Source organism: Brachypodium distachyon, chromosome 4 (genome assembly GCF_000005505.3).
Source record: "Brachypodium distachyon strain Bd21 chromosome 4, Brachypodium_distachyon_v3.0, whole genome shotgun sequence".
NCBI classification, from domain to species: domain Eukaryota; kingdom Viridiplantae; phylum Streptophyta; class Magnoliopsida; order Poales; family Poaceae; genus Brachypodium; species Brachypodium distachyon.
In genome coordinates this window covers 17307175-17318726 of record NC_016134.3, presented here as the reverse complement: position 1 = coordinate 17318726, position 11552 = coordinate 17307175, and the positions used below count along the sequence as shown (strand labels likewise).

The 11552-nt window shown below is 46.2% G+C and overlaps 1 non-coding gene across 1 annotated transcript; it reads left to right on the top strand.

Annotated features, from left to right (window-relative positions):
* Window positions 1-6100: 6100 nt before the first annotated feature.
* Window positions 6101-6182, top strand: MIR9499 (microRNA MIR9499). Its single transcript, NR_127103.1, has one exon. It is a non-coding gene; the product is annotated as a microRNA MIR9499 (primary transcript).
* The last annotated feature ends 5370 nt before the right edge of the window (window positions 6183-11552 follow it).

Below are 11552 nucleotides of genomic sequence, written 5' to 3'. Positions count from 1 at the left end.
CTAAGCTTTTCTTTCTGTATGTTAGTTCTGGAAAACACATACAAGCCTGCAATTTTCAACAATTTAAAATAATAATTCTGGTATTTATTACCTATCATGCTAAATGTCGATGTTGGATGAGTGATGGATCTGACCACCAAATATCGCGGTCAGCTCCTGCCCTCTTCCCGCTCCCAACTGCCCTCAAGGTCTTCAAAAATATTTTGGAGGACTGCGGATTTTCTTACAATTGTTTTCATGGTTTCTTTTCATTTTCTCTTGTTCACCAAATTTGTTCGATATGAAACACTTGATTTTGTAAGGGCTGTCTTTATGTTTAGCCATTTAATTTCTGTGGTTGGTTCAGTTCAGTTTAGTTTTTTTATATATTTATTTAAATATATTTTTAGATTTGAAGTTTCAAAGCGGTGGAAGACAATATCTAATCTAGCGCTGCTTGGTATAGAAATTTGATTTGTTTCACAAAGTGTAATGCCTTCTGCCTGCAAGGTTTTCTCTGCTGAAGATAGTCCATCACGTTTCTGTACTTATTGAATTGTTTCGATGGAATTGGGGTTGATTACTTGGAGATTAGATGGCAGGCATTTTGTTCAGCTATTGTCACCTTCTCTGCCTTGCAGGCCATCCAAACAGAAGTAGGTCATCTCTGCCTGCAAAAATTATCTCAGTAGTTTCATCATCGCCAACCATAGCTCCAGATGGGCCCCGTTGGGTTCGGGTACAGCTACAGTTCAACCATATCCATACCCAATGACCTTACCCTCAACCATGACCCGGACCCGTACCAGTGGTCGGGTATGAAATTTTACCTTGCCTGCCATCCGTCACGGGTACAGGTTACCCACGGGTATTTTGCCCGACCCGCAACGGTCGGTTGAGCAGTAAAAAAATGGAAAACAACAGTTAGGCAAAAGGCTCGAGTGCAGCGCATGCATAGCCCTGCCGTATCCATGGGCCGGGAAGGGCCAGAAGTTCACAAGTGTTAATCTCGGTGGGCTTTTGACTTCGGCCACTCGACACTCGGTGGTGACGCAATCCCTAGCGGTGAGCAAGTCCAGGAGGGCGGCAGGGCAGAGCAAGCGGACTCACGGCTGGCGGAGCCTTGACACCGATCTCCACTAGCAACGTCCAACCAACCGCCTCCGGAAGTGAGTCTTCTTCTTATTCTTCAGTTCCTGAAGCTCCGGGTAGTTCCTAAAGCCCGGCCGCTGACGGAGGATTCGAGGAGGCAGGGGCGTGGGGCGGCGGACTGGAGGAGGCGGCTGCGGCACACAAGGATAGGAAATGAGTGGAATTAGAGTTAGGTCCGAGGGCCAAGTTATATACAAAAATGTTGGGCCTTATGCAAGATTTTATAGGCCACTTGTACGGGGCTAGGTGCGTGTACACTGGTATACAGGTTTGGGTTTTTCAATACCATACCGGTACCCGCGAAACCCGTTGGTTATATGATTTTACCATTTACATACACACGGGTATTTTTCTTACCATAACCGTATTTTAAACAGGCAAATACCCGTTGGGTACGTGGGTATCGGGTGCCCATCGGTTGGGCGCCCACGGTGAGCTCCTTTTACACAAACCCCCTACCACTTCTGAATTTTTTGTTTTTTTTCTTTGGATTTGGATGATGCTTGGACTATAGGTAGAAGATGACGAGGCGGGTCGGCGGCTGCTATGGCACGGAGGGGAGTTGGCAGGGCAACGTGCGCCCGCGGATGGGGGCAGCAGCTAAGACGGCGGCTGCTGGTTCTGTGCAGCCCGGAGTGGGGGGCGAGCTGTTGCGGCGCGGCCGTGAGGAGGCGGATGTCTAATTTATAAGGAAAAAAAACAGAGACGAGGTAGGGCGAAGACCAAGCTTTTTTTTTTAGAATAAGGTGAAGACCAAGCTACTCACGCGCTGCTAAGGCCGAGGCTGCTTCACTCGGACGGGCCGTTGGAGCCACCGCAGCTAGTTTGGGCTTCGTACACAATCTCTGTTGGGCCAACGGGTGTTGCTGGGCTGTCAGGCTACTGCGCAGTCGGAGGAATATGCGCTCGTTCGCACGCGGGGATTGTGCCTTTGTGTCGTAACGGAAGAATTTGGCGAGGCCAGATGTGGCACAATCCAAATAGAACCAGCCCGGCCCAGCCCTCATTTCACTTCCAGGCATAGAGAGAGACATTGGGGCGGGAGAAGGGGCGGCGGCGCGACACCAAGACAAGGAAAGCGCGAGACCGGCCAGACCGGCGGGTGTTGCTTTCCGGTCCCCTTCTCTATCTCCGATTCAACCACGGACCCGACTCGCATTCTGCGGAGGTACGGTTCAGTTTTCCCCTCTTGAGTTCGATTGCAAACGGAGACTTCGATTTGGACGAGTTAGAGCAAATGCAGACAGGGTCTATAAATAACTCATGAATTTGCAGATTAGTTTCGCAGAGGCCCTCGTCAGGTTCAGATCAATTGCAAACCGATCTATTCCAGATCCGTGTTGCTGCATTGCCACCTAAATCGAGTCTTGAGATGAACGAGAGAGAGAGAGACCTCAGACCTCAGGGATGAATCAGACAGTTAACTCGGTCTCGGAGGAGCAGATCATCGGTGGAGCCGTGGAGGGATGTCGACCAAGCGGCGTAAACTACTGCGGCCGCACCGGCAAAAGATTACGGCCTGTGCAGAAGTAGAAGCACCTCTATCTGGTGTTAGATGACTGGACCAAGGGCTTTGGCATCCGAAAGATTGACATTGACACCTTGCAAAACAGCAGCACCGAGACCGACCTGGACTTGGAGCCCACAGTCCTCCGGCTAGTGGCACCTGATCATGGTCAGTCCATGTACTTCACTGCCCTGGGCAGCAATATCCTCACCGCGAGCAGGGAACACCCTGGCACCCTGGTCCACGACACAGACACAGCGGGGCTGGCCATCGGCCCTCCTCTCCCCGATCCACTGCTCGGCGGCCATCACATTTTTGTGGCTACTGCTGACAGGCTGCATCTGTATGCACTGAAGTATAGCTTCAAGGAAAGGGAGCAGCATTTTGCGGTCATGTCCACATTCGGTATCAAGGATCCTCACTCTTCAATTCCAAGCTTGGACTGGGACTGGAAAAGCGTGACCTCACCACTTCCGTTCTCAAAGGATGACATAATCACCTCCTATGCCCTGCACCCAGATGGACACACCATCTTCATGTCTCCTAGCAGCACGCGCTGTCCAAGTTGCACCTCCTTCGATACCAGTACTGCGAGTGGAGGTGTCACGGGGAATGGGCGTTACCTTTCAAGGGAGAAGGCTACTTCGGCAGTGAGCTGGACGCATGGGTTGGCCTTCACAAGGATGGCTACATTTGTTCCTGCCAAGCCGCGTCTTGCAGCAGCACCGTTACCACAGGTTCGCGGTCAGACGGACACGACTACGAGTTCGGACTCAGGTTCCGACTCAGGTCGATAGTCAGTAGTGGCGCCTAGCAGCACGTGCCGACTCCCGAATAACCACAAAGTATATTGATGAACCATACAATGTGTCATATGCAACATTTCTTTTGCCTCACGATATGTGTGTCGAGCTCAAGGCGAGTGCTTGTCATCCTTGTAGATAGTTCGACTCTCTTCTCAATCTTGTGATACAAATTCTCGAACGGGTTAACGCTTCACTCAAGTCGCATGGCCATGCTTTCTGAATCTATTCACTCGAGATGGCCCAGAGATATCTCTCCGAATGGGAGGGGCCGGCAAATACCATCTTGATCAACCATGACTCGTAGCATACTTCTCAGCAAATTCGAAAGCTACCTTTATAACTACCCAGTTATGGAGTAACGTTTGGCAACCCATAAGTAAGCCGATTCACATCCCAAGCTCATGCAATGACCTCAGGTCTAGGACTGGCATAAACATCGTACTTGGGACTAACAAATGACAATCATCTCGTTGTGTCTCAGTGCGGGTCTGTCCGACTCGGCAATCTCATTGTCGAGTCCATGCTATTAGTAGGCAACACCTTGTCCTATGACTTGTGAAATATAGTCATCATACTGATTCACATTGTAGTCTAGATTATGTGTCTGCATAATCTCAATGACTAGGGACCATTAGAACAACATCATAGAATATATAGTCTCACAAACAAATCACATATTTATTGATACATATCAGTGATGATGTTCAATGACAATAACATTAATTCATGAATACATAGGAAATAACATCATCACATGATTGCCTCTAGGGCATATCTCCAACCATCAGAACCTCGTGGTTGATCTCCTAGTAATGGGAGATCAAGGCACATGGTTAGAAAAAGAACCTAACATCTCCAGATGACGGGGGTGTCCGTTCGGCCCGATGTGTGACGGGGAAAAATGTTGGGTTTAGTCCCACATAAGAAATTGACTGTGGAGCAAACCTCTATCATATCAGCTTTTTGGGTTGAGTTAGGCTTGAAACCTTAGTTTGTTGTGGACTTTCGTGCACCTACGCCGATAAGGCGTCAGTTCAAGTGCGAGTAGCTGGGCCGAGCCACTGTGCACTCCAGCAAGTGAAATTAGAGCCTCATGGCTGATCTCCTAGTAATGAGAGATCAAGGCACATGGTCATAAAAAGAACCTAACATTTCCAGATGACGGGTGAGCCCATTCGTTCCGATGTGTGACGGGGGAGAAATGTTGAGTTTAGTCTCACATAGGAAATTGACTGTGCGGGAGTACAACATATAAGGTGGGGCAAACCCGATCTATCAAATCGGTCTTTTGGGTTAAGTTAGGCTTGACGTCTTAGTTTCTTGTGGACTCTCGTGGACCTGGGTCGATAAGGCGCCAGCTCAAGTGCGACTAGCTGGGCCGAGCGGATGTGCGCTCTAACAGGCGGCCAGGGACACACCGCGACTTGGGAGCAGCTGAAGCTACGGCGGAGCAGGCCGCACGACGGGGGCGGAGCGACACGGGGGAGATCGCCACAGCCTCTCCCACCTCCAATGCCGCCACTTACCATCCCCATCCCCAACGCCGTCATCGACGCCACCTGCCTTGCGCTTGCACTTGCCTCAGTCCCCACCGCCGTCGCCGCTCACCTCACTGCTTGCCGCACACCAACCAGAGGAAAGGAAGGGAATTGACGGACCTTGACGGGAGGAGCGGAGGAATGGCGAATCGGTTGGCGCCGCAACGATGGGGGATCCCGATCCAGCGGACAATTTTGAGGAGCCCCGAGCGCATTTTGAGGATCGGTTATGTTTGGGGGTGGCGATGTTGTGTTGGTGGAGGTGAGATGAGGGTCTCCTATGAGCGGCCGAGTGTCTGAATGGCCAGGGGGTTATCGGGCCGGCCTGGCCCGACACAGGCCCGGCTCCGTCTAAACGGGCCTAGCCCGGGCACAGGCCCCCGAAGCCCGACAATATAGGGGCCGGGCCAGGCCGGCACCAAATGACCACCTCGAGGCCCAGGCGCGACACGAAGCACAAACGGGCCAGCCCGGCTCCGAAAGCCCAGTGGCCTTAAAAGAAGCCCGTGAAAAAATCACAGCCCAGTGGGCTGTTTATGTGTGCCAGCCCATGAAGAATGGATCGAAATGGTCCATTTACGTAACTTGACACAAACAATCGGTTAGTTCAGTGGGCGGTGAAGGGTGAGAGGGAGGTCGTGGGTTCGTGTGATGAGGACAACCTATTTTCATATCCACTTGAGTGATTATATTAAATAAAAACTTGCTAAATGGGCCCGACGGGCCTAGGGTTGAGGCCTAGACGCAGCACAGGCGGGGCTTCGGGTTGGCCCGGCTCGATTAAATGTGTGCCCGGCCGGTCACAAACGGGCCAGGTATGCTCAATGGTGCGCCGCCCATCCCCACTCGAACACACGTGTCGCCTCCTCTTCCATGCGTCCTCGCCCTTCTTCCCCAGCCGCACGAACCCTCCGCCGGATCCCAACCCTCCATCCCGCCGCACCGACGGTCAGATCCCTCTCCGGTGGGGCCACCGAGTCCCCAAGTCCAGTCGCACTTGTCCTCCTCCGGCCTCAGGACGACGCAGCAGCAGCGATCGAGCAGCCACAAAACCAGCCAGAGCTCGCAAGCAACCCATGGCCATGGCCGTGATGCACCTGGCGCGCCCGGCCCTGACGTCGTCTCCCTCGTCGACGCGGCAGCTCAGAAGGCGCGCGACGTGCCTGCGCGTGAGATGCCGTGTCGGCGGGGACGAGGACCGGGGGAGCGAGGAGGATGCGGCGCCGGAGTCTCTTTTCGCCAAGGAGCTGAGGCGGAGGGGGATGGCGCCTGGGTCCGCGCCTCCTCCGGCGGAGAAGTCGGGGGCGTCAGCGGAGGCTGAGGAGGGCGGGCGCGGGGGAGAGGCGGGGAGGAAGCGCGGCGTCGCGGCGGCGGCGGCGGAGTTCGGGAGGGCCGCTGCTGGGATGGACGGGCAGAGGGAGCGGTCCATGGCGCTCAATAGCGAGGGCCTCGAGGTTTTGCCGCCCTCGCCCTCTTAGTTGGCTTCCATTTCTGACCTTGGCTATCAAGGAATTTGAAAATCTTTGCTTTACTTTCTCCAACTTAAAGAATCAACCAAAGTTCTGCAATGGTCGCGGTATGTTAGTAGTTGAAAGTGGAGCAGCGGATGCTTTGCTATTTGCAGATGGGAAAGCAGTTAAGTATAGATAATCTCGACTTCCATTGCGAAAAAAGAAAAGATAACCTTGACTCATTCAGGGGCGGAGCCAGAAGAAAAGTTAAGAGGGGGCACTTAGACATTCTTAAGAAGCTCTAACTTAAATTAGAGGGGGCATCAATGGTGAAAATCTAACATTTGTACTAGTGAATCAAAATTGAGTGGGGGAATTGGCCCCCATTGCTTATATGCTGGATCCGCCCATGGACTCATTAGTCAAAGTTGGCTGCTTAATTTGCAGGCACCAATTGTGGAAGCCTGTGATGGTTGTGTGTTACAAGTTATTACTACTCCCTCCGTGCCATATTAAGTGCCGAAATATTATATCTATCTAGACGTATTTTAATATATAGATATATCCATATTTAGACAAATTTGAGTTACTTAATATGGGGTGGAGGGAGTACTAGGTAGTGATAAGAGCTGCTCCCTCCGATCCTAAATTCATGTCGACCACGACAAGAATTTAGGATCGGAGGGAGTATTTGCACTGGTCAATAGAATAATAGTGGGAATTTGAGACTTGAGAACGGAGGAAATGAAACATAGTTTTGTGGGGGTAGATCCTGGAATGTCGTTCTTTGCAAAAGGGTGTAGTTTCTTTGTGCAGGTAAAAGGCATGTCAATATGCGTCGTCGACCTTTGTATCAATGTAGCTCTCATTGATAGAAAATTGTGGACATGATCGCAGCATAGTATTATTCTTTCTTTTTCTTTGTTGGTACTTGAGCATGCTTGTCTTATGTTGTGTATCAATGTATCTTCCTCTTTTCTGCAAGACCTAATGATTATTATTTTTTGTCAGTGTGGTACTTTATAGTTGATGCCAATCATTCATTTAAGGCCATGTATACCACATCTATTTCATTATCTGTAGCATGCCTCCCTTAGCGGCCAATATGCATTTTACGTTCTCTTGTCCCTTGTTTATTTCTTGGGAGTATGGATTGTCAGTCAAGATTAACTGGTAATGGCTTAGTACACATTTTTTTTCAATGAACCTTCCGTTGTCATTTGTGTTTGAAGATGCTTGATATGTCAATAGTTGCACTGAAGTCTCCATGTAAAGACTCATTTGCCATTAGCCACTGGGCTACTCCTGTGAATAGTTGTCGTGTTTGTTTATCAAATTAAAACTGATATGATAAGAATGCAAGAGCCAATCTACGTTCCACCTATTTATTTATTTATTTACTTATTTATTATTTCAGGGTCTATTACCACGGGCAAAGTTGCTATTATCTCTTGGTGGTACCTTTTTCCTGGCATTTGGTCCTCTGATTATTGTCACACTTTCTCTTTTTGCTGGTCTTTATTTGGTAAGCTCTTCAATCTCTCTTTGTCCGTGTGTTTACACTCACTCATATAGGCACAATGCGTTTTGTCCCTAATTACATGTATGTCTCAATTTATGAACCATATTATGAAATGGAATGCATATATTTTTCTAAAGCTTTAGAGTACCAGAGTTAATATCCTTATTTAAAGGAATCGGAGTTAATCTGAATATGACTGTTAAGAGAAGTTGACTGAAAGCTTGAAGATTCATTATAAAACTCTTGTTCAGAATTAAAAATTCGCCTTGTATTACCATTGTGTTCTTTGCTTTTAATTTTGTGTGGGAGCACTTCATGAGCTCTATTTGACAGTGAATGTTTATATTCAACAGTTTGGAAATCAGACCTGGATACAATCTTGCTGTTGACATGTTATGTTCATAACCGACTAAACATATTAAGTTTCACATGAAGTTGTGCTCATCATGCTACATTCCAAATGGCAGACTGTTTCATAGAGAAAAAACATGGACAAATTAAACTCTTTTGTGTCAATCAGAATATCAAATGTGTGAGTACATAGGAATTATGGTCCCATTGAATATCTTGCTGAAATATTTTTGTGCCCTGGTTTCCGGACCTATACAAGAAACGAAACAGTTGCAGAAAGAACAAAAAAAATCATGATCTCTGTTCTTTTGAGTTCTCTCTTTTGTTTCTTCAGCTGATATGTGAAGGGAGTGCTCTTTTTGGTATCTGTTAATTGTTGCTACTCGCTAATGTTTTCTCCAACATTTGTGTTGATCAAAAGTGTTCATCTTCTGATTTGTACATGATGCAAGCAAGCTGACATTATGGTTGTCCGGGATTTTCTCATTGTAGTATTTTGGGCAAAGTTTTATACATGATGGGAGCAGCAAACCAGTGACGCCACCACCATACATTGATCCATATGCGCTACTGGAAGACGATAGGATCTCTCGGCCTTCCCCAGATGTGTTCTGAATATCAATGGACGCAGGAACAATGGTCATAGATAGCTCAATATTTTTCCTTTTTTACTAGATATGTAGCTGTAAATGCAAAGCTAGTTGTAGACTGTTGTTATCTAACATTTCCACAATATTTGTGACAAATCTCCGTGCCAAAATCCTGTGGTGGTGGATTCTTCTGCAAGTCTCTACCCATCTATCTGTAATGGTATTCCTTGAAGTACTTAATGGATGTCAAGTTATTCGGGGCTCTGCAGCATTCCAGCTACATGACAAAAGATCTGACAGCAGTAAGTCTTGCACGTAAATTCTCCAATCCAACCATTTAATTAGTGAGGAGGAAACTGATATGTTGCTTCATGAACGTTCCAATCAAAAGAGTACCACTGTTCCAGACATAGCTGCAATCTCCTAGAGACAGATTGGTCCCCAAAATTTTTTATATAAGTGCAGAGATGTCATCAGAAAAAACACTGTTGGTCTAAAGAGCTGCTCCCCTCTATTCGGCAATATCGGGCGTATTATGATTTTCTAAGACAGTATTTTGACCATGAGTTACTCTATTTATAAGTAATATATGCGTGCGATATAAAATTAATCATAAGCAAGTACAATGTGCAACGTATATTAGTAATAAACTAAATGTCGATCAAACTCTCGTCTTAAACTATTCATATACTCTCTCCGTCTAATAAAGGATGTCTCAACTTTAATTAAATTTGAATGCATATGTACACTAAGTCGTGTCTAGATACATCCAAATTTTGACAAACTTGAGACATTTTTTGTTTGACGGAGGGAGTAATATATTTTATGAAGAGTATTATGAAAGTGAGGGCACCCTTCAGAACCTCTTTTGGTTCACAAGCTCAGGTAAGCCTAGCTTTAAAAGAATAAGTAAATATCACATTTTGAAGTTTCAAAAAATTATGAAAGAAAATTTACATGTATGCATCGATGTAAAAATTGTGAGCAACAGGAAAAAGACAAATTATGTCTTGGTCGGTGTCGGTTACTTTTCAAGGATGTTTAACGCGATAGCTACAGCACTGCACGGGTCGAGTCGCCCAGCACCTAGTATCCATCGTTTATGGCTAGGACTACTGGGGTCTCTAATCCCATTTGCTCCCCTATCTTTCATCTCTCAGTGTCAGTGTCGGCGCAGCAGAGTGCTTTCGCCGTTGGTGTTCTTTCCGATCTCAATACATCAATACATTTCACCGCTCCATCGGAAATTCCCTCTGCCCCTACCGTACTCCGGCTTGGTAGTTTCCACCGCCTGTCCAGGGTTGAACCCTGGTTTTTACTTTTTCGTTTTATTTGAGAACCCCTTGAACGCCTTCTCAAAGAGTTCTCAAAAATGCGAGATAGATCTAATTAGACTTTTTTATTTTTTTTCTCCACTAATAGAGCGGGCTAGTTAAAAATCCCTATTTAGGGTAATAATTGGATGGCTTCTCTTGCATTACCAGGAATGAGCGGTTTTGTTGCAGAATTATTAGTATTTTTTGGACTAATTATCCTATCGAATTCCTATAGTGAAATTCCTATAGGATAGAACATACACAGGGTGTACGCATTATATATGAATGAAAAATATTAATTAACTTAAGCATGCCCTCAATTTTCTGTAATGAGTTGCTATTAATTGAATATCTCTTTTTTTTATGAGATTTTTGCTAAAGTTTCGAAATGTACACATGTTTTTATGGCACTTCTGTAAATTACTTTCTCCGATCCTAAATTGTTGTTGAAATATTACATGTATTTGGACAAATTTGAGTCAAGAATTTAGAATCAGAGGGAGTAGTCTTTAATCTTTTTTTTTTTGATAAATCAGCCTTTAATCATCAAAACTTTCCAGGCACTTATGTAAATTGCCTTAGAATGACACATCCGGCGTTACTGTACTAACCATAAACGCCTTTGATTAGACTATAATTAGTAATGAAAAAGTGCCTTGAAATCTAAATTTGGAGGCAGTAGACTTAATAATACCCTAAGCAAACTGCCATTAATACCTTGTCATAGTGGCGTCCCTAACGCCACTCCGGTCATAGGTGTGTTCAACTTCCAGACATGAATCGATGCTCTGTTGATTCCTTTTCGTCTCCACGGCTAATTTTAGTCAGATTTTCATGGGGCTGAGGCAATGTTGAGTCAAACTCCATCTTCCCCGTGTTTTCGCCAGTTCCAGAGAAAATACCAAGACGTGGAGAACTTTACCCGAGCAATATTTTGCCATGTTTGCAGTTCATGAGTCTTGCTGGGTCACTATTGTTAAAGACCATCTATTGCCCTTTCCCCCAAATGCTGGTGGTGATGTGTCTTTGTCCAGATGTAAATCTTACTATGGAGAATATCACTTATAACTAAGATTAAAACATACTTCCTCCGATCCTAAATTGTTGTCGAAATATTATTTTATAAGAGTAGATACATCCATATTTAGATAAATTTAAGACAAGAATTTAAAATCGGAGGGATTAATTTGTGGTGCCTTTTAGGACGGAGTACTAATTTCTTCACACGAATTAAAATCCTTAACACAATGAAGTACGGAGTATCAACCTTCAGTTTTTAAGACCCAACGAGTTCTTATTACTGATGAAAGAGGACTCGACCGCTTTCTTCTTCCCAGCGT